At 37.0% G+C, this 21,700-nt stretch overlaps 1 protein-coding gene across 3 annotated transcripts in view; it reads left to right on the forward strand.

The window, feature by feature from the left end:
* Positions 1-21,700, forward strand: part of rdx (BTB/POZ and MATH domain-containing protein rdx) — a 113,337-nt gene that overhangs the window by 44,981 nt on the left and 46,656 nt on the right. For 2 of the 3 annotated variants that reach the window (XM_018455856.1, XM_018455857.1), the window contains exon 3: positions 4,272-4,331. The exons of the other annotated variant lie outside the window; for it this stretch is intronic. The gene's annotated coding sequence lies outside the window, so the exon portion shown is untranslated. The remainder of the gene's footprint in view (positions 1-4,271; positions 4,332-21,700) is intronic. 3 annotated transcript variants of the gene reach the window in all.

The following is a 21,700-nucleotide window of genomic DNA, read 5'->3' on the forward strand; positions in this document are numbered from 1 at the left end:
TGCTATGCCATATTTTACCATCTAATTTGCTGCAGCAGTCAATCTTTTTTTCAGTGCAGGATTAGCTGGATATCTGTCAGTCGATTTGTGATAAAAAAAATTATTGGGCTCCTCCCGAAGTGAAGAATCATTATGAAGGACTTTTATCGAGCCGCCACGCGAATTATTAGTTCGTGGACGACAGATCAGATTTAACACTGATTTAATCGATACCGACGCGACTCCTGTAATCGAGAGACGATTTATAGCAAACCAGTTTGACTACTCTTACTCGGCCTTACGCGTTCCTCTCTTCAACCACCGGTGGCTGATGTTAACGACGCGCATTTTCGGTGTAACGACGATACGATCATTGTAGCGCCGTTATAAATTTGCTCAATCGAACACTTCGCACGAGCGTGACCTACCGGATCAATGTAACTGACATTGTGATGTAACACTAGCCGGATTCCGTTAGGTTTTTTTTTACAGAAAACTGTCGAAAAAATAAATCCAAGATACAGGAAGTATAATAAAAAATATAAATATAAAAATAAATAAGTAATAAACTTATAGTGAGATACATACAGAGGTGGTAGTGAAACACATCTATGATTAGATGAAAACGATGAGTAAGGTTTATAAGAATCCTGATGCGACTAGCTAGAAAAATGTAGAAAACGAACATTATAAATAGATTTCTGTTTCAGTAATCGCGTTGTGTGTAGATACCTTCTTATTATAGATTTCTATACACTTGTTCTTTGTTTATAGTTTAGTTTCATATTCTGCTGTATGACTCCTACATTCTTATCTCGCTCCTTGTGTGTGTGTCGCGATTCTAAGTCAAAGTTCCCTAATCGACATCATCTAATCGATCGTTGATGGCACCTGGTCGACCTAGTGATACAGTTAGACGAGTGGGAGTGGGTATTAAACGTCGCGACTACGAGAAAGGATCGAGGTTAACGATAAGTCCTCTCCTCTCCTCTCTCTCTCTCTCTCTCTCTCTCTCTCTCTCTCTCTCTCTCTCTCTCTCTCTCCTGTCGCGGACGGATGAACTTCCTCCTAAGGAAAGAGAAAATCGACGTGACGGTCGAGAGTGGATTATCGATCCGAATGACATCTGGAGAAAATGTGTTGGCGGTGGTGCCCTACGTGATTTATGAATCCGAATTCCGCCAGCGAAGGGAATTAAGAATACGAGAATATGGGGAAAATACCGGTACGATCGTATTTCACGCCCAAAGTAGTCTCCACCCCCCCCCCCAGTTGGAAATTTACTCGGCATAATTCTGTTCTATTGGAAAAAAAAAAGAATGGATGTGAAAAGAAGTCATTCCGATGAATACTAATTGCTCTAACGATTAATTATTCGTTACTGGCGTGAAGTTCTCGAGCTTTTATTCGACAATGTAATATACTGCGTCACCAACGGGCATTACGGTCCTTTCTTAATCGCATTAGGGTGATACGTTCCCCCGGGGGGGTCGAGCAAAGCAGACTGGTGTAAATTGTTTCCACAAAATTGCGACATGACACCGTTTCACCGCCGCTAATTCACTGAGGAATTATGCTAGCCGCCGCGCTTTAACTCCCCCGACTCGTCGCGCTCCTCTCGGTACCGACCCACTTTTCCCGTTATCGTAGTGGCTATCGTCGGCGAATTACCGATAAAAATTGGCCCGCGCGCGTCTGTCAAAAGGTCGTCAAAGGCGTCGCGCTTTTCTTTGTCGTCTCGCACGAAGAACGCTGCGTTAAGCTCGTGCCGCACACTACGCATTGAAGATTGAGAATTACAAAATGAAAATTAGAATTCAGCGGATTAGACCGAAATGGATTAAAATTAACCCGGCGTGAGTGAGGTCGGGTATCTCATACCCAGACATTTTTTAAACAAATATTTTTGTTTGTTATTGTGTTTCGGACAGCCAGGAGAAAGTAATATAATATAATAACGAATCATTATACAGTATTATTATAAGCAAAATCTTTGAATAAATATATGTGTATATGATATTCACCTCATAGTCGGTGTAACAATTACCCATCTCATTCACGCCGGGTTAAAATTGTCTGACTGGTCGAATTCCAATCTCTAATTCGCATTTCTCAATCTCCAATACGTAGTGTGATATGAGCTTTACACCTGAGACATCCGTGGAACTACATATAGAATGCCTTCAAAATAGTCCCTGCATACGGAGCGGAGTATCACGTGCGTTTATCTCTATCCTCCGTTTAATTTCAAGCAGGCTTTAATAAAGTTTTGACCTAAGCTCTCTGAACTGTATAAAAGACCCGCGCGAACATAAATTTAGATTTTCACGATGGTGAGAGAGAGAAAAAAATAGCTCTTAACAAGATGGATTGTCTCTACGAGTTCGGCCGAACTTATATCGGTCGCAATCTCCGCTTTGTAAAGATTTTGCATAAAGGAAAGCCAGGATCTCCATTCGGTGGCGAGCGCGCGGTGGGAAAAATCGGACCCAGGTAAACACGTATGATAGAGGGTGGCAGGCACGGCGCGAAGAAAGCATATATCGTACACATCGTTGAAAGAGCTCGATGGAGGAGGATCTCCATCCTACCTCATGTGTGTATAATGGAGGCTCGAAAAACGAGGCGAAGCGAGGTGAAGAGAGCTGACCTACTGTGGCAAGTGGCTCAGGGCCGTCGCTGTCCAAATCGTCCCCCCAATCGCCCCCCCCCTACCGGGCATTCTCTCTCCATCCGGTACCATGCGGTAGTATTCAGGTCTGTTCATCTCTCTCTCTCTTTCTCTTTCTCTCACGGACGCGATGCCCTCGTAGAGCCACTTTGTCCTCCTCCTTCGACCTCCCGCTTCTTTTCCCTTTACCCTTTTCTATAGCGTGTAAGCCAGGATTCCCTCTAACATTCGCGATTCAGCTAAATGGACCGTGACGCCTGAACGATAATGCCCCTGGTCTATCGTGACGTCGCCTAGCGCGATAATAGCGTATCGATTTTGGAGCGATTAGAGGCGTACGGTCTATGTTAGTTAGTGCGAGGGTGAAAGCTTCGATAATTGGGAATGGTGTAGACCAGAGCCATGTAAAGACCAAGTTAAATACATGGTGGTTCTCTATCCGAGAATGCTTTCTAATCGATTCCATAGCTACCGTCCAAATAGAGTCATCGCTCGAGATACGGCATTGCAAATGAGTAGCGGCGTGTTATTTGCTTGCTTTAATATCCGCTTCCGTTTAATTATTCCGATTGTATGCACGAATGAGTGCGTAGAAGAAGTAACGCAGAGCCTCTGTGTCTGCAGATGTGAGAAAATTAACTCTCAAGCTATATATCCCGCTCAATCTATGTACGCCTTCGGCTGATTGTAAACTGATTCCTTTCCTCGAGAGATTACGATTTAAGTAATTTATGTGTTCGTAATTACTATGAAGCACGAAAGTTTCGAAAAATCCACTTTAACTTATTTGGAATTATCAAATTAAATCCGCGATACGCGATTCGCAGAACTAATGCGATTTATTTCTGTCTAACATGGTATATGTCATTTGTTGGCTAGGTCTGATACCTCGACGGATTCGTGACCGGCTCTCCTGTGCCTTTTTGCACTCGGTCGACGTAAACGCCCACCCGAGGAGGAAAGTGAATCACAGCGGCGGCCGCATCGAGTGAAAATCATCTAGTGAAAATGTGAAGGCCGGGTAGAGTAGAAGGCCGATTTGAAAGTTCTGCCGTAGCTTCCAGCTACAAGTCGATTTTCACTCCGCCGTCGCCGTTCGTGGATATATACCCTCGTGAAACGCTCGGCAAAAGGTCGACTATCGCGAATTATTGTACGATCCTAGGCACCGCTTTTACATATACACGTATAAGCGCAGCTAACGTACCGACGAATGCAGTCGGAGCGAACCGCTCCGACAAGATATGCACGTTGGTCCTCTCACCAATATTTCGTTACTAAATATAGAAATACGCGTATATTTTCCATTTATTGTTGGAAAGTCTCGGAAAATCTTAGATATTTAAATTATTTATTTATATTAATTTAATTTTTATACGTATTTAATTATATTTATATTATTTGTAATTTACATAAATTATTTCAAGATCGCCGTTGTTTTTTTTTTTTTACTAACTCTATGATTTATAATTTATATTTATTAACTTAGTATATTTGTAAAAGTCGCGGAATTTACGACACGTCAGTCTTATCTCACCGATTTTCTGTTACATAAGTAGTTTACTTGTAATTAGATGTTTAAATAGCTCATTGAAGTATCTTCTTTAATTCTTGATTTCAGGTGTTCTTCGTGTGTATCTTTTGAATGATATCGCCAAGGTGAAGCAAACTATGCCAACAAGTAAGTAAATGCATGTACACTATGTCTTTTAACAAGTACAGATTGTCTTTACCTTATCGTTTCCATATGGAATGACGACATTCCGTTTCTTCCTTTTCGTCCTCGTCGTCTTGCCAAGTCAAAAGAAACCAATGCGATCCTAAGCATTGATATTCAGCAGACTGCCTCAATTGCGTCCTTTAATTAGCATCTGCTTTAATCTTCAGATTATCGGATGATAAAACGGTCCATTTACATATCGAAACGCAATGTTATTTTCGTAACGAAACGAATTAAATAATCATTTATTAGTAAATAGTCATTTATCAGTAACTAACGTTTTTATATAGAGATTATTAAATGTTACAAATTTTGCCCTCAGCAATAAGTATTGACATTAACGAAACTAAAGTTGTTTCGAAGACTAAAATTCAATTTCACACAAATTGAGTTTTTATATTAGAAGTGCTTCAGACTTCGACCTAATTTGTTCGCAACGTTATTTACGTCATGCCTCGATTAAAGTGAGACATCTCTTGTCGGCTTATCGCCGACGCCTCTTCCGCATACTTTATCGTAACTCCGCGTGCGAATCCGTCGTATTATTTCTTTATTGGAACGTTCATTCCTGCGTGATGAGTTGCGAATGCTTTATAGGCGCACATAGAGCGAGACGGGGCGCGACGACGAGGATAAGGAAGAAGAGGCGGCAATTTGTACCGTTGCACATAGAGACAACGATTTCGCAGCTATTGTGAATACGCTCGGACGTGACATCATTCGTCCTCGCGGTTACATAAAGATATCAGCATCGTTACTCGCTAACATGGATCCTTACGCGATTCCTCGCTGTGCGCGTGCATTTAACGCGAGGCGCGCATTTAACGTTCCCGTGTAATCGTCCCCACATTTAATGACTGCACGAGTGACCGTTGCTGATGATCAGATTAAAGAAAAACGAAGGAAAGAAATATATCCATAGCATTGTGTCTCGGAAGTGTCGAGAAACGAGTAAGGTAAATGTCCCAGTAGTCGGACGTTTAAGCGTTAGGTTTTCATAAATAATACAATTTATAATATCAAAAAGATTTTAAATATAAATATTTATATTCGTTTGAAAACTTAAGACTCCCTTAAGCAAGGAAAAATTATTTGAACTCACTTATAACAATTATTAATTAAAATATTTAAATAAATAATAGAATGCGTCAATGTACTAGTGACAATTAGTTTCAGTGTCCGATCATAATTGGAAAATTAATATGCTGATGGAAAATAATAATATAAATAGAGAGAGAGAGAGAGAGATGTTTAATGACAAAAGACAACTAATTTAAATTGATCTTTGAGGTAAAAAAAAGCATTACAGATTAATATTAATATAAATAAATAAAGTTTTGTGTAACTGTCCGGACATAATCTATATCCATTTACATAACACTTTATTTATTTAAGTTAATATTAGTCTCAAATACGCTTTTTAAAACGTAATATTATAATTTAATTGTAACCTTTAAATACAATTAAATTATAATATATACTGTAATAAAAAATACTCTGTAATAAAAAAAGCATTTGAAATTAATAATAAATTTTGTGTAAGTGTCTGGACATAGGTACATGTCCGAACACTGGGACGTTTACCTTAAATTGCATGTGTTTAAACTGATAAAATAGTGATCTCGTCGAAGGTCGATATTCAGCTTAAGATTCCCTTAAGAATTGCTTTTTTCAATGTTAGGTGTTTGTATATAAATGATAAACAATATAAATCGCGTGAAATATTTACTTTGTTAAATAACTGCTGTTTCAATACACTTACTATTATTAATTGTAGAAGTTAAGTAATCGCTGTAATAAATTATTGTTTAATTTATACTAACAACGTTTAGCAGAGAAAGCAGCTTTGCAAAACTGATATAAAATTTTTTAATATAATTGGTCTTGCTGTTAGTGTTCCTCCTTGGATCTAAATGTAACCAGCCATATTCAAGAATTTGTAAAGCTGCTTTCGCTGAAGTGCTGAACACAATGTAAAACCGATTCTACAATTGCGTAGTTGTACTCTCTAAAAGTGAATCAGTGTATTATTATTGATAAACAATAAATATTCACTAATGATATTACATCAGTTATAAGTCACTGAAGTCAGTAATAATACACTGATTCATTTTTAGAAGTTATGGTTTCTACAAATTAAATCTGCAGAAAATCATAACCTCTAAAAGTGAATCAGTGTATTATTATTGATAAACAATAAATATTCACTAATGATATTACATCAGTTATAAGTCACTGAAGTCAGTAATAATACACTGATTCACTTTTACAGAATAAGTGATTGTACTCGTAAGAGTTGATCAACCACAGTCGAATATTCTTCTCATATTAAATTGTGATTGGTCAATTCTTACAATTACAACCACTTAGAATTACGCTTACGCAATTGTAAAATTAATGGCGAATTCGATTGGAAGCACTAATGCGCACTGGTGTTAAAGCCGTCGCTGATTTATTTATAGTATAAAAATGAAATACCAATATTTCGAATTATGAAATATATATTTTACTTAATAGTACAATAAAATGTATTGAGTATTTCACGATTTAATCGATTTCTGTGTTTATTTATAAACATATCTTTACATTATTTTGTGTACGACGGCTTTAATGTGCACCAGTGTGCACTGAGTGCGTCCAACCGAATTCGCTATAAGATTGAAGAGTGCGCGCACATGTGCATGTGTGTGTGTGTGTGTGCATGTGTGTGTGTGTGTGTGTATGTGTTCTTACTGGATTCGTCGTCACTACATAATGTTTATATTATAAGTAAACGTAATGCCAACTTGGCTCGATACAGCACGATACAAGGTCGCCACGCTATCATTCGCGCGATGAGATATTGTCACTCGAGCAGATATTACCACAAACAGCTCCTGCGTAGTGGTATTTTTCGAAACGCCACGCGAATACCAAAAAGAATTATAATTGTTGTCTACGAACAATTATCAAGTTTACTTAAAATAAATTTATTTATGCATTTAGACAATCCTTAATTCTTATCGAGTGAGTTATCAATTAAAGTTGATATTTCACGCGATGTACCTACTTGTAAGATAGGAAAAGAATTAAAATTCTGTACTTTATTCTTTTATAATTTATGTGCAATTATTATCTCTTTAATAATATTTAATTTTAAATGTGTTTCACATCGTTCTTTAAATTCTTCGTTAAATTTTAATGTGCTTATCAGTTTCCAATTGAGTGCGCGATAATGTTAAACGGAACGCTAAGTTGAATAATCGGAGTAAAAGAACATTTTAATATTTCACGCGCTTATTTAATAATTAACAGGGACTGGAAAAAAGAGAATATTTAACATATGTTTAAGGGGAGACAGGTCAAATTGAAGGCGAAATTTGCGAATTTATTTCAGGGAAAGGCATAAGGAGAGATTTTTATATCAATCCGGTAATTTAAAACTTCGCACTCGGAGGAGTTTTGCTGACAACGAATTTGAAGTCAGATTTTTAACACATTGGCTACATGAAGATCACCGGTGATTCTCAGTAAGAGTTTATCATTGTGCCATGAGGTTCCCATGTGTTCTTCAACAGTTGTATATTAGTTTTCTATTGACGTGGCTTGTATATAAAAGTTAAGTTATATAGTATGGCGCATTAGAAATTCTTGTTCATCTGATTTTAATCTGAGCTATCTTTATATGAACATGATTTTGTAAATTAATTTTATTGTGTATCATAAAATTTTTATTGTGATCCCTAGATAATCACTTATTTTATATGACAGCCATTGTGTTAAAATTCAAAATAGTCGATTTAATATGCCGGATTTAAAAAATGTTTTAATTTTTATGAAAAATATTTTATAGTTTTTTTCTTGGATCGCTGATTATAAATCTGAAGTCAAATCTTTAGAAAAAAATGACTGACTCAATATAGTGATCGAAAATTAAAACACTTTCATTTTTATGAAAATCAGTACTCAGTCTATTAAAGTTGGCTAACCAAATCATTTTTATAAAATATTGTTTAAAATTTTTAATCAGCATCTCAATATTAAATCAAAAATATTTAAAACAATATAAAATATTTTAATTCAGATTATAATAAAAATAGTTAATATCGCCGATCACATTTAAATCATATTAATCTTTTCAATTTTTGTTTAACATATTAGATCAGCCACTTTTTTTTTACTTCATATTTATAATAATCAGCGACCCAAAATACTGAAATAAGATATTTTTCATAGAAATTAAAACATTTTAAAAATATATAATCAATCATATTTATATATATATTAAATCAGTCATCAAATATTGAAATTTCGACTTTAAATTTAGTCAGCAATCAGCAAAATTTCCGGGTATAAAATTTTAAATTATCGGACTGACATAAAAATTCGTGTTTCAAAAAATATGAGCTAACGCTTTAATGAATTTTGACTTTCTATATATTTTTTAAACCAATTGAGCCTCAACTTAAAATTTTTTTGTGATTGATGTCTTATCTTAAGATTGGCACACAAATCAATCCTAAAATCGCGTAACTAAAAAAAGGTTAAAAAATCATCGATTTTTGCGGTCACTCTTTGAAACGAACTTTCCGAACAACCTAAATAATTCTATCTTCTAAATAATTCTAGATATCCTATTAATCCTAAATAAAACTGACAAATATTTAATCAGAACACGAGAGAGAGAGAGAGAGAAAGAGAATTACATAAGGCTTTCCACAAAACTCATTCGGTAACGCACGATATTTGAAATCGACTATTGGCATGGTTCACGTACTCGCTCGATCGCGTCAGCGTCATTCTCGTCGTCGAGGAGGTTAACTGTTTGATTAGATTAGCGTGTGCAAATAATGACGGCGGCGCGGCTACGGCGGTAATCCGACCTCGGCCGATCGTGTAGATTGTTAGGCTTTGTCGAAAACCTCCGGAAAGTACAACGGAAAAGAAAGCCACAACCGCTTCCGGGATCGGTGGAGCGGCACAATGGGCGAGGGCAAGCACGTAGCCGCGGTATAGCGACCATCAAAATGGTTATTTTCGACGGTGAGGCCGTCTAGGACGTGGTAAAACGAGCACTCGAGGACATCCTGTGTGTATATATGTGTACATATATGTGTACATGGCAACGTGTGTTCCTCTTTGCCTCTCACTGTTCCATCCATTCTACACCCGGCCGAGCCTATACGGAGACGTAACTTCGACGCGACCTCCGACGTTTCCTGCTTGCTATCGTCGTTCAGCGATCGATAATAGTTCGGCAGTAATCAATTGCTAAACGACAAGGCGATGTGTTACGAGGAAGCACCGGCAGAAGTTGGAACTACGACGTATAGGTTTTTCTTTTGAAAAATTCACCTGCTCGCTCGTGCAAGTTTGCGTCTTTAAATTAAATAGACGATCCTCTCGAAATTCGAAAGCGATCTTATACCGGAATGTATCCGGCCACAATTGTAACAAATTAATTTTATATTATAAATAGATTGTTTAGAAAGAGTCTCGTAGGAGAAGGAATCTGGGATTCGCGAGCGAGGCGAATATGTAGAATAAATGTATCTATTGTGTCTGCACTCGACCTTCTTTCCCCATCAATCCCGGCTTTTGAAGCACTCACAATACCTCAAGGTGTCTTTTATTCTCATATCCGATCCAGAGAAGTAATTTCATTAGGCCCGAGTGTATCTCGAGGTTCAGGCTATTTGCTGAGCGTTATTCGATAGGTAAGTTTATTCCGAGCGCGGGGTGGTCGATAGCGCTCGTCGTCACGCGGTGAGAAGCGCGTGCGAGGAGCATACGTCGTTCTACATCGCTTTTAGATTGCAGAATGACCTTAACCCCGGTATCGATAATCGATGGAATCGATCGGAGCCTCCCCTCCGCGGACCTATCTACCGACCATCCCCGGGACTGTCGAAGGCCATGGTCGACTAATCTGAACCTGACAGATTCTTGTGAAATATACATCGAATCCTCGCCGAATTCTTGCTTGGGATATTTTAATGAGCCTTACTGTTTCTGAATTGCTTGACTAAGGAGCTGTTCTGAATATCGCTTGTCCTTGTGCGGGAAACGACATTTGTGATATATTTATCGGCGAATAGTGTTATATATAATAATAATAATCTTTATTGCAATGTACAAGCACGTAGCGCCAAGTTACACAGCTAAAGACAAGAAGAAATACAAGAGGTGATGTACATACACAGAAAAAAATGTTTGGTTGAATTAACTAGAATTCTGATGGAGAGAGAGAGAAAGAGAGAGAGAGAGAAAGAGAGAGAAAATGAACAATTCAGAATTCAAGTTAAATAGGATTTCTGATTAAATCTATTAAAATTTTAGTTGAAATAACCAACATTCAATAAATTTAATCAGAAATCTAGTAGACTAAACTTAAGAATTCTGGATCATTCATTTTCTACCAGAATTCCGGTTAATTCAACGAAACATTTTTTCCGTGTAGTACACACAAATGGTGAAATACCAGCAAGTCTGCTGTTACAAAGCCTATCAGTAACAAAAAATAAATAAATAAATAATATAAAAGAGGATTACGAGCCTAAAATAATAATTTTAATATAAATAGTTAAGTCATACAAAGTCAAACAAAAACAATCGTATATACAAACATTTCGTACCCGATCGGATCATTTTCAATGTTAACAAAATCGGTTATGAAATTACTTACATTAAGAAATAAATTGACATATAAATTAAATTAAGGTCTGGAGTATTAAAAATTAATTGTGTCTCTGAAACCTAGATGATCGCAAAGATGTGAACGCCTTGTTAATCCATACAGTATTTGGTAAATTATAATTTAAAATCTTCATGAGCATCAAGTAATTCCAAATGAGTCATTAGACTTAACGAGATTCGCAGTGTACAATATTCTGTTAAAAATAGTATTATAACTTATTAACAATTAGATTCAAGTGTAAATGTTAATAAGATTCGCAAATTGTATTATGTTAAAACTTAAAAATCTCTCAATAGTATAATATATTAACAATTAGATTAACGTGTAAATACCAATAATATGATATATATATATATATATATACCTTGATAGATAACACCAAAAAAAGTATTCATTAACAAGTAAAAGATAAAAATATATAAATTGGAGCAAACTTGCGATGAAAAAGAAAGTGTATGTTTTGTGATACAAGACAGTATGAAATGAAGCAATCTCAAGGAAGATTGGTAAGAAAATGGAAAGATAGGAAGGAGTATAGAAAAGGAATTATGGAAGCAGAAAAGAAACAAGGAGGAAAGAGATTATGAAGGGGAAAGAGATTGTATGATTTGTAGGTATGATTCTGGCAAAGATTCTGTTTCTACCTGTCTGTTTAATCTCTGTCTTTGTTTTTTAATATGTACCATCTCAGATATAAGTCTTTTATTGTAAGATGGTTCTTGATCCAGTATTTTAATGTCATTCCATTTGAAATTGTGGTTATAATTAATACGATAGTCAGTGACAACAGTAGGAGAACCTGGTTTTTTCCTTATATCTGAGATGTGTTCATGTATTCTAGTTTTTAATTTTCTTTTGGTTTGACCAAAAATAAAAAATAAATATACAACATACATACGCGTTTGAGAGCGCCAATAATCGGTCAAAGTTAGATGTTATGAATGTAATATATATTCTTAATTTTTTAATTTTTAATTATCTCAGATGTGACTCTGCGCCGAAACATTCGGACATTTTTATCACAATCAGAGACGCTAATAATATGAAAAGTCGAATTGTTTAAGACACTCGCCCCGAACAGTCGAGAAATTCCAGGTTCGAATCCTGGCTGAGGTAATATTTTTCGCAATAAATTATTTACCGAATTAATTTAGGGGGGATTATTTTCATATATAGGAATATCCGAATATTTCTGCTCCTCATTATATTTATATTATTAGCGTCTCAGATTGATTATGGTTAATATTCGAATGTTTCGGCGCACAGTCACATCTTAAAAATTAAAAAATTTAAGAATATATATTATATTCATAACATCTAACTTTGACCGATTATTGGCGCTCTCAAATGTATGTATGTTGTACATTTATACGGTCGGATCTTAATTCTTATTTATAAATATACAATATATTTATTGTTTTAAAATGATGATTAAATCGATACGATTAAGAATATAACTCGACTTCAAGTAAGAAAAAGTTGTGAAAGTGATATCTTGGAAAGGATATTTTATTTCTTATGAAATTTGTTGTTTGGAAGAACAGGACTTCTCTTGGAGACTTGAGACCGAGAAATAACTTGACACTCGCATCCCTATCTTGGACGTATATTTTATAAAAACTGCAAAAGTCGTATTACGATAAGCCTCTTTCCTCGCGAGCGAGCCGACTCAGATTTGCGATCGATACGACTTTCACGAGAATTAACTATCGCTCCGATAAACAACACCTGCTTCGCGATGGGCAGATATCTCGGTATAATTAAATTATGTAATATACTTCTAATAGTCTTCTCGCGTTTCGATACACGAACAGCGAACCAGTTCGATGCGATCTTAGGTTCGTCGTGGCTCTTTGCAGCCGGCCTCGCCTCTGCAAGTTTTACGGTCGAGCGAATCCAAACTCGCGCGCAAGAGTAATTAAGTTAACGAGCCGACCCGGGAGCACCGTTAATTAATTTTTCATACCGAGCTCTTCGGTGAATTCCTAGTAAGACTATTAAATACGTTTCCGTTCATCTCGCGATAGAGCGCGAATAATAAGCGCGTTTAATTCGTTTAACCGCATTGTTTTTTCTTCGCGAACGTTCCCGCAACATGCATTTTATAGTGAATATCATACTGCATTTCTTGTTGCTTTAAAAAGAGAATAAAGTCCACAAATAAAGGTGAATCCGAGTTGATCCAATTAGTCTTCGCAAATTATATATGTTTTACTAATCATAAATTTGTTACAACAATTTGCGGTATTTGTACACTCTAAAAAATATCGCTGTGGAATTAACGCCAATCACACAGTGAGAATTATATAGACACCTCATGGTGCTAAATCCACACCGATATTTTTTAGAATGTAGGGTCTCCCATTCGGTAAATACATAGTACGAGTTGTGTAAAAAAAAAAGAAAAAGGAAAAATGGTTACATCGATCGGTGTCGCGCTCGATGGTGTCTTTCTCAAAGCGGAGATCGCCTAACGCGCGCGCGACGCCTTGGCCCACAAGAGCGTTGCCGACCTCATTTTTATTACAATTCAAACGCGCCCTCCCACCTGTCCTCCCAGAAGAAATGTCAGCGATTGTCGGCGGAATCGGGCACACGGAGAAATCTCTTTCGTCGATATGAATAATATCGTCCCGCCTCGCGCCGCGTGTAGCCATCGGGAAGTGGAATTCCTTGGCACGCGACACGTCCGTATTATGTTCCGCGAACACTTAACTTAAAAATGTAATTTCACGGGGATTTAACGTGACGTACTCTCGAAACGAGAGAGTATAGAAGACAGGCGCGAAGCGTTCTTGGATCGTTGACTTTATGCGGTCGCGTACCCGCCTACACATTTATTTCCCTCCGTATCGCCGGTGAGAGTGCCATGGAGACGCGTGTCAACCGTACAATGAAGAAAGTGGAAAACAGCGACTGTCGTTTAAGCCACTTATATTAAGGGAAAGTCGACGACTGGATCGGGTATAGGAAACGTGGATGCTCTCTCGCGAGGGGAATGAGACCCGTCGAATACGTCGAAACGGCGAAATCGAGCATCCCGCGAGTTCAATATCGCGATCGAATTGTAATAGCCCGTCGAAACGGCGAAATCGAGCGAGTTCAATATCGCGATCGAATTGTAATTTGAGCGGTCGGGATCGCGTTTCGAGAAAAGTATGCGGTTCGATCGCATACTTTTCTCAAAACGATCCAAGCGCAAATCGTCGGCGAGGCGTAATATCGCGTAATATTCGCGATACATTCGTTCGCCACGTATAGAGCGTGTCCTACGACGAGCTGTTCTAACGGTCTTCCGCCTTGACCGAGTTGAGCGAGGTCCGTATCAGATCTTAGCGTCTTGACTTTGACTCCGTTTTATCGTAAAAGTCATTTCCACGATCAATTACCCGACCGTGAAGCGACCGGCGCGGCGCGCGATCCGTCCTCACCGTGTCTTCTTTCATCGACGAACTTTGATGTGAATTCATGTTCAGTCGTGAGCGTAAAGCCCGTGTTAAGCTCGTGTCATACTACACATTGTGGACGCGGATTGAATTCGATTTGCAAACTATGAATCGTTGATCAATCTGATTGGCTGGTCGACAATTCATAGTTCGAAATCCGAATTCACATCCACAATGGATGCTTCAAAACCCGTATCACACAAGGACACATTTAGGGGCCTATTCTAACTCTTAACGACTGTAACGTTATATTATAGTTGAGACTGTAACTCTACATTCCCACTTGAATGCTCCTTAGGTAGAGGAAAGTCATCAATACTGACATAAGCTTAAAGAGACACCTTCCCTTATTTCTTGGAAATTAACTATTACACTTTATTAATACTGATATAAACGTAATCTGTTTAGATATACTGTTAAAAAAAAGGCAGCAAATTTCATGTAATGTAACGGAAGTAAATTTCAAGCGGGTACATCAAAATCATTTAAGACCGGTTGTTTTATCTTTGAATAAATTATGTGATAATTTATCTATTGGATAAATAAAAGAATAAAAGAGTAAAAGCATAAGGGATGCATCGGATCGTAAGATTACCGAAATACCGGATATCGGATATCCGGTATCCGTTCGGATATCCGAGAAGGCAATTTCTTCGAATCGGATATTCGACATTTTCCGGATATTCGATCGGATTCCGGGTAAATGTCTTAAAAAAAAACCTATAGAGAAAAAATTGTAATTTTGCAACAATATATAAGATATAGTATTATGAATATGCATACTTATTTTTAGAACATTTGTATAATAAAAAATTAACAATTTAATGATATCAAATTTCAACCGAATATATTCCCGGATACTAACGATATCCGACTATCCGGTCGGGTAGTAAAATAGTGCCGGATAATACCGAATACTTTCCGGATATCCGGTGCATCCCTAAAAAGAATAAGACAGTAAGCTGAAGTTTATCGAAAGATGGAACAACTCAGTCTTAATGAAATGAAAATAAAGTTAAAGTAACTTAAATTTTTGTTTAAGAAATATGATCTAAAAACACAAAATGATATATGTCGGTATCGGTGACCTTTCCCTATCGTTTTATTCTTTCGATGAACAACAAGGTTAAAATGATATCTGGGTGGCACTCGGGTAGGAATCTGAACATAGCCCAGAGTGACTCATACATTGGAGATTGAAAACTACGAATTAGAAAGTAGAATTTAACCAATCAAAATGAAATGAATGAATAATACATAGATAATTGAAGGACTCTCGATAGGTTAAAATAATAGAACAATAAGGCAAATGAAATCCGGGTTCACATGTCGATTTGAAGTCGATTAATTTTTAGGACCGTTTTATTCGATATCTACTAGATTTTCTATTGATCTTCGAAAGAAGATCGACATTTTATCGATGCAGCGTTGATAAAACATCAATCTTCTTGATGTAGCGTTGATAAAATGTTGATCTTCGGAAACCAATAGAAAATGTAGTCGATATCAAATCAAATGATCCGAAAAATCAATCGATATCGATATGATTTCAACTTATGAACCAGGAGAATCAAGCATTGTAATTGGTGCGCATAAATTAAAATTCACAATTGTTATTAACTTAAATTACAGATGAAAATATCTGAACGTTTAGGTCATTTTTTTAACTACTCTCAACGAAAATCATATTAGTTACATTATTCGATAAGGTAGGTACACTCGCAGCATGTTCCAATGGTGAATAATCGATTAACATCAGAAATGGATTAAGATTAAAATTATCTGGTCGAATTTTAATCTCTAATTTGCAATTCTTAGTTCCCAATGCATATACATAGAGAAAAAGACATCTTTACATTTGAGATTTGTCTGACTTACATTTATTTCATTGAAACTATTTAATTTTAAATGAAACATTATTTTAAGAAATTGGAAACATTACATTATTTTAATACCAATTTTTTAGATTGATTGCATTAAAGCTATAGAGGAGAAGGCGGTACGGCACTTCAGTTACATTTTACACAATAACTTGGTTTTAATAATGAATATTTAAGTTTAAAACTTAACAATTACATTCGTTAAAATGTTGTTGAATCGATTCTGGACTCAAAGTTACGAAATATTTATTACTTAGGACACTATTAATAAAAATGTGGCGACATTGCATAATGACTCGAAGAAAAACTTGAGCGATCCATAATGTGGTCTTCCATAAAAAGTCTTAAAAAATTAGTTTTGTTTAGAAAAATATTTGGTTACAAAAAAGTAAAACATTTTAAAATGTATGCAAATAAATGTATATACATTCACATAACTTCTGCATATAAGCTTCAGTACTAAAAATCTCAGTACTATAAAAATAGTACACGTACATTAACAGTAGAGCTATAATCGATTATCAAATAATTATTTTGATGTGAAAACCTCAAAAAAGGGGCCGTGTAATCAATACCCATAGAGGGTCACATTAGCAAAATGTCATGCTAAAATCATGTTTAAATTTGCATAACTCAAAGTATATACAGTCAAATAAAATGTTAAATAGCAAACAACATACTGAAAAATACATATATTCGTGTGATAATACGCTCAAGTTTAAGAAAAACGAGGAAGTAGGTGTAATTAAATGCTAAAATGTACCTCAGAAACGTTTCGAAATACTTGAAAGTAGAAATGCGTTATAAGTGCTGGTTATTGGTATATTAGCATCATGATGTAACGACGAGCTACTGAACAAATTATTCCGTAAGATTAGGATTCGTTATATAATAGTGGAGATATTAAGAGAGGCCACAATATCTAACACTGGCCATAATACCACTTTTTCCTCTATTGTTTGGCAAAAAAAATACAATTATGTGGAGCAATATTTTTCAATGAAATAACATTTTCTTTGATTACACCAAATATTATTCTATGAAATAAAACGTTCTTTGTAAGAAAATAATTAGTTTTAGATAAGATACGTATCATTTAAAAAGTTAAATAATCACATTTCTTAATTTAAACATTTTTGGACTATATTCTAATGAATACATTGCTTTAAATTTAATAAAATCTGTTAAATTTAAAGTAATATTTTCTGTGCGGATTGGGAATTGGGAATTACGAATCATCGATTTGCCAATATAATTCGCTAGTCTAACGATTCGTAATTTATATTCAACGAATCGCAGTTCGCCCTCAATGATTCGCAATTTGAATCCAATTCAATTTGAATCCAATTCACAATGCGTAGTGTGACACGAGCTTTAAGGGGTTATACTACCCAGGCGCACTGAAAAATGAACGTTTTTTTGGGGAATTTTTTTCTTGGAAACTATTCAATGGATCATGGAAAATGAAATTTGAGGCTTTATTATACATGTTTTGAGGTATAAAAAAAATTTTTATTATAACTTTTGATACAAAATGGCGTCTTGGCAAGTGGTAAACGGAACATGTGTTTTTTCCGAGGAGCGAATCTGCGTACATCATAACATTCTCCGAACAGCACCTAGAGCAAAAAAAAAAATTTGTCGTTAATCTACATCAGTTTTGCTAGGGAAGTACACACGCTTTTTAAGATTGATAAATAATTAAAATTGTTATTAACAATTTAAAGTCTATTTTTAGCGAAAAAATGAAAAAAAAAGTTCAAACTGACGCCAATTTGCAAATTTTCGATAAAAATGTATAATCGTGGGTACTATCCTAGCAAAACTGATGTAGATTAACGACAAATTTTTTTTTTTGCTCTAGGTGCTGTTCGGAGAATGTTATGATGTACGCAGATTCGCTCCTCGGAAAAAACACATGTTCCGTTTACCACTTGCCAAGACGCCATTTTGTATCAAAAGTTATAATAAAAATTTTTTTTATACCTCAAAACATGTATAATAAAGCCTCAAATTTCATTTTCCATGATCCATTGAATAGTTTCCAAGAAAAAAATTCCCAAAAAAACGTTCATTTTTCAGTGCGCCTGGGTAGTGTAACCCCTTAACATTCGCGTTGATCGTTTATTCGCCGCGAGCTCAGAACTCTCGTCGCGTTTCCGTAAAATCCTCGGAAAAGATTCTCCTGTCCGCTTTCCACCTATGGCCCGCGTCTCTCTTGGAGCGAGGCCAACTTTTGTGGCGATTCACCTCGTCGACACCGCGTATGCTCCTCGAGAATCGTTAACACTTTAACCTTTCGCGACTTGTGAGTTTCCGAAAATAAATTGACACTAAATGTCCTACTGTTATAAGGCCAGCCTTCGATATTGATTCGTGTAATTATTCCGCTTTCAAAGATAGAAAAGTTACGAGGCACGGAGGTTAATAAATTCCCTCTTCATCTCGTTGTTGTACAGAGTAACAATTGATTTCCGTCGTTTGCGGTGAATTTACGAGAGTTCGGGAAGTATATAATTCGTGGTTTGCTACACATTATAGTGTCGAGCTCGTGACGTTAATGGCGAAAGAGGACATCATCTTTGAGGAAAAATCTTTCGTGGAAAAATCTGGACGAGGAAGCGCAAGCGGCGGGCTTCGTACTGGAGGTCATGCACGAGTCGCATGTCCCACGGTTATTTTCCTTAATAGAAATCACGTGTACCCTGGAGGTACAGATGCTTCGGGCGCTGCGCGTGTTCGTGAACAATGAACGATAAAAGGAAAAAATAGGAGAAGAAAACTTCCGAGCCTCTCGCGGAAATGCATAGAACGACCTAAATAATGATAACTTTAACGTTCGCGGCTTTGTCAACCACGTTGGATCTCTCTTTTTAGCCGCCTCGCTTGGCATTTAATCGACGGCCGTGAGGAACATATGCATTTACAAGCGTCTATTTACATCCGACAGGCCGCACAAAAGTATTAATAATTTATCCTCTCGAATCACCAGTCTATGATAAAGTGGTAAATTGAAAACGCGTTGCGTATGTGTGTGTGTGTGTGTGTGTGTTTTTCTATTTGTATGTAAAAGAATGTTTTCGACATTGCCGGTAATAAAATGCACTGAAATTAAATTTTGATCAACATTTGTTTCTCAACAAGTAACAGGTGTTTTTTGTTTTTAGATTTTTAAATACTGTAAAAGAATAAATTACCTTGAATTTTTAAAGTCCTACTTTCAATTTCTTATATAATAACGCAAATTCATAACGTATGTAATGTACAGCTATAAGAGATTTAAATATTTTTTTACAATACATCAAAATTTGATGGTATGATGTCTCTTTATTGTCTATATATATATATATATATATGTGTGTGTGTGTGTGTGTCTCTTATTACTATTATATACAATTTTAAATGATATATTAAAAAAATATTGACAATATTTTAATGTAAAAAAAATCACGTTGATTTATAAGATTTCTGTTTCTTTGACACCAAATGATGATTCTTATTTTATTCCGTAAGGTAAAAGAAACAAATAAATTGTTAAATTTATAGTTTTTTCAAAAATAAAATCCTGGATCTCTTAAAATCTATTAATGACAGAACTTTTCTAGCCTTACACTTTTTCAGCAGCTAAAAATACATAAGATTCATCATTCAGATGTCGAGAAACATAGAAACCTTGTAAATTAATGATATCATCTGTAATGAGCAACAGCTTTAAACGTGTATACGCGCATATAAATAATCGGCTAATAAATAATTTTCCATCGAATATACGTACATCGACGCTTTAGCGCGAATAAAGTACAATGCTCTGACGTTTTGACAAATATGAAATCGTTATTCATTATTCGCGAGTGCATCTTGCCCAATACCGGTCTCAGTCATGCAAAAGATAAGTCGTACAAGTCGAGAAGCATGAATACCAAACGAAGTTGTAGAACATCTACATATTCGCGTTAACATTAGCGCAGCCGCACAATACGTTCCCAATTCATGCGTTCGGCGCTCCCTGAATAAAAAACGCTCCTTCTCTTCTACAACGTATTCGCGCCATAATGTGTCAGCGATACGTCTTAATTTGTCTTTTAATCTCTCCTGTCCGCGCGCATATTTCACGTCGATCACAGGCCGGCCGCATTAATCAGGCATCATTCGACATGTCGACATCCGACATGAGAACGTTGCTCCAGGCTCCCCCGGCGCGTCGAGAAATCGCATCGAGCTTGTCGGAGCGTAGAATGGTACAGTGGAATATAGTTAGTAGTAGTGGAAGTGTACGCTCGCTCTCATTAGCCATGGTGAGTGCTCGACATGGTGTGATACTACCACCGTCGCAGTCGCCGCCGTCGTCGCCACCGCCGCGTGGCATAGGTGGTAGCTTCGTTCTATCGACCGAGCGAGCGGCTCGGCTCTCTCGTCCCGTGACCTGACCTCGTCTGAACCCTCCGCCGCCGCCGCTGCTGCTGCTGGTTGTGCCTCTCTCTCTCTCTCTCTCTCTCCCTTTCTCTCTCTCTCTCTCTCTCTCTCTCTCTCCGTCTCTCTCCGCCTCGCTCGTTCTAACGCAATCACCTCTCGCGGCATTACGAGCAGCCGCTCTTCTCTTTTCTCCCTCGTCCCTCCCGCCCCCGATACCATCGCCATCGTCGTCGCCGTCGTTGTTCTCCGCCTTCCCGAGGCCCGCTCTCCGCCATGGTCTCGCCTCCACCCTCCGCGGAGAGCTCTATCGCGCTTTCGCGCTCTCCTCCCGGTACGCTTTCTATACGATATTAGTGCCCCCGAACTGGAACAACGCCCCGAAACTTGCGAGTCGCATAATCCGCCTGGCGACTTATCTTTCCTTTCTCTATACAAATTTTATTTCGCTCATCTGCGTTGTATCTATCTCCGTTCGTCGCTCGCCGTTTTCATTTTCATTTCTATCTCCGCTCTGCGCGTCATTGTTTTAACTTCTCGTTCTTTTATTTGGTGCTCCTCTTCGATAGGACGATTTCACCCGTATCAATTGATATGTTTTTTTCTTTTTCTCGAGTTCGACGCAGCTGTGTTATTGCTACGTTGCAAAAAATTCGTTGAATTGCTACACGCGTTGGCAGCGGAGAGGTAGCGACGGACACTCCCTTACGTAATCGTGCAAATTAATTCGACTCGCCCACCACGAGAAAGTTACTCTTTTCTGTATCAAGTGTGTGTCCCTTGTATAGCAGCATGGAAAAATCCCTCGGGCGAGTTAAATCCCTCGACTCGCGGAATAGTTTATAAAACAATACCATTACTTATTTGCTAATTGAATTATTAAATATCTTCCTTGATGCACCGTACCTACTTGTATGT

The sequence above is a fragment of the Mycetomoellerius zeteki genome, unplaced genomic scaffold (assembly GCF_001594055.1).
Source record: "Mycetomoellerius zeteki isolate Tzet28-1 unplaced genomic scaffold, Tzet1.0 scaffold517, whole genome shotgun sequence".
In the NCBI taxonomy this organism is placed as follows: domain Eukaryota; kingdom Metazoa; phylum Arthropoda; class Insecta; order Hymenoptera; family Formicidae; genus Mycetomoellerius; species Mycetomoellerius zeteki.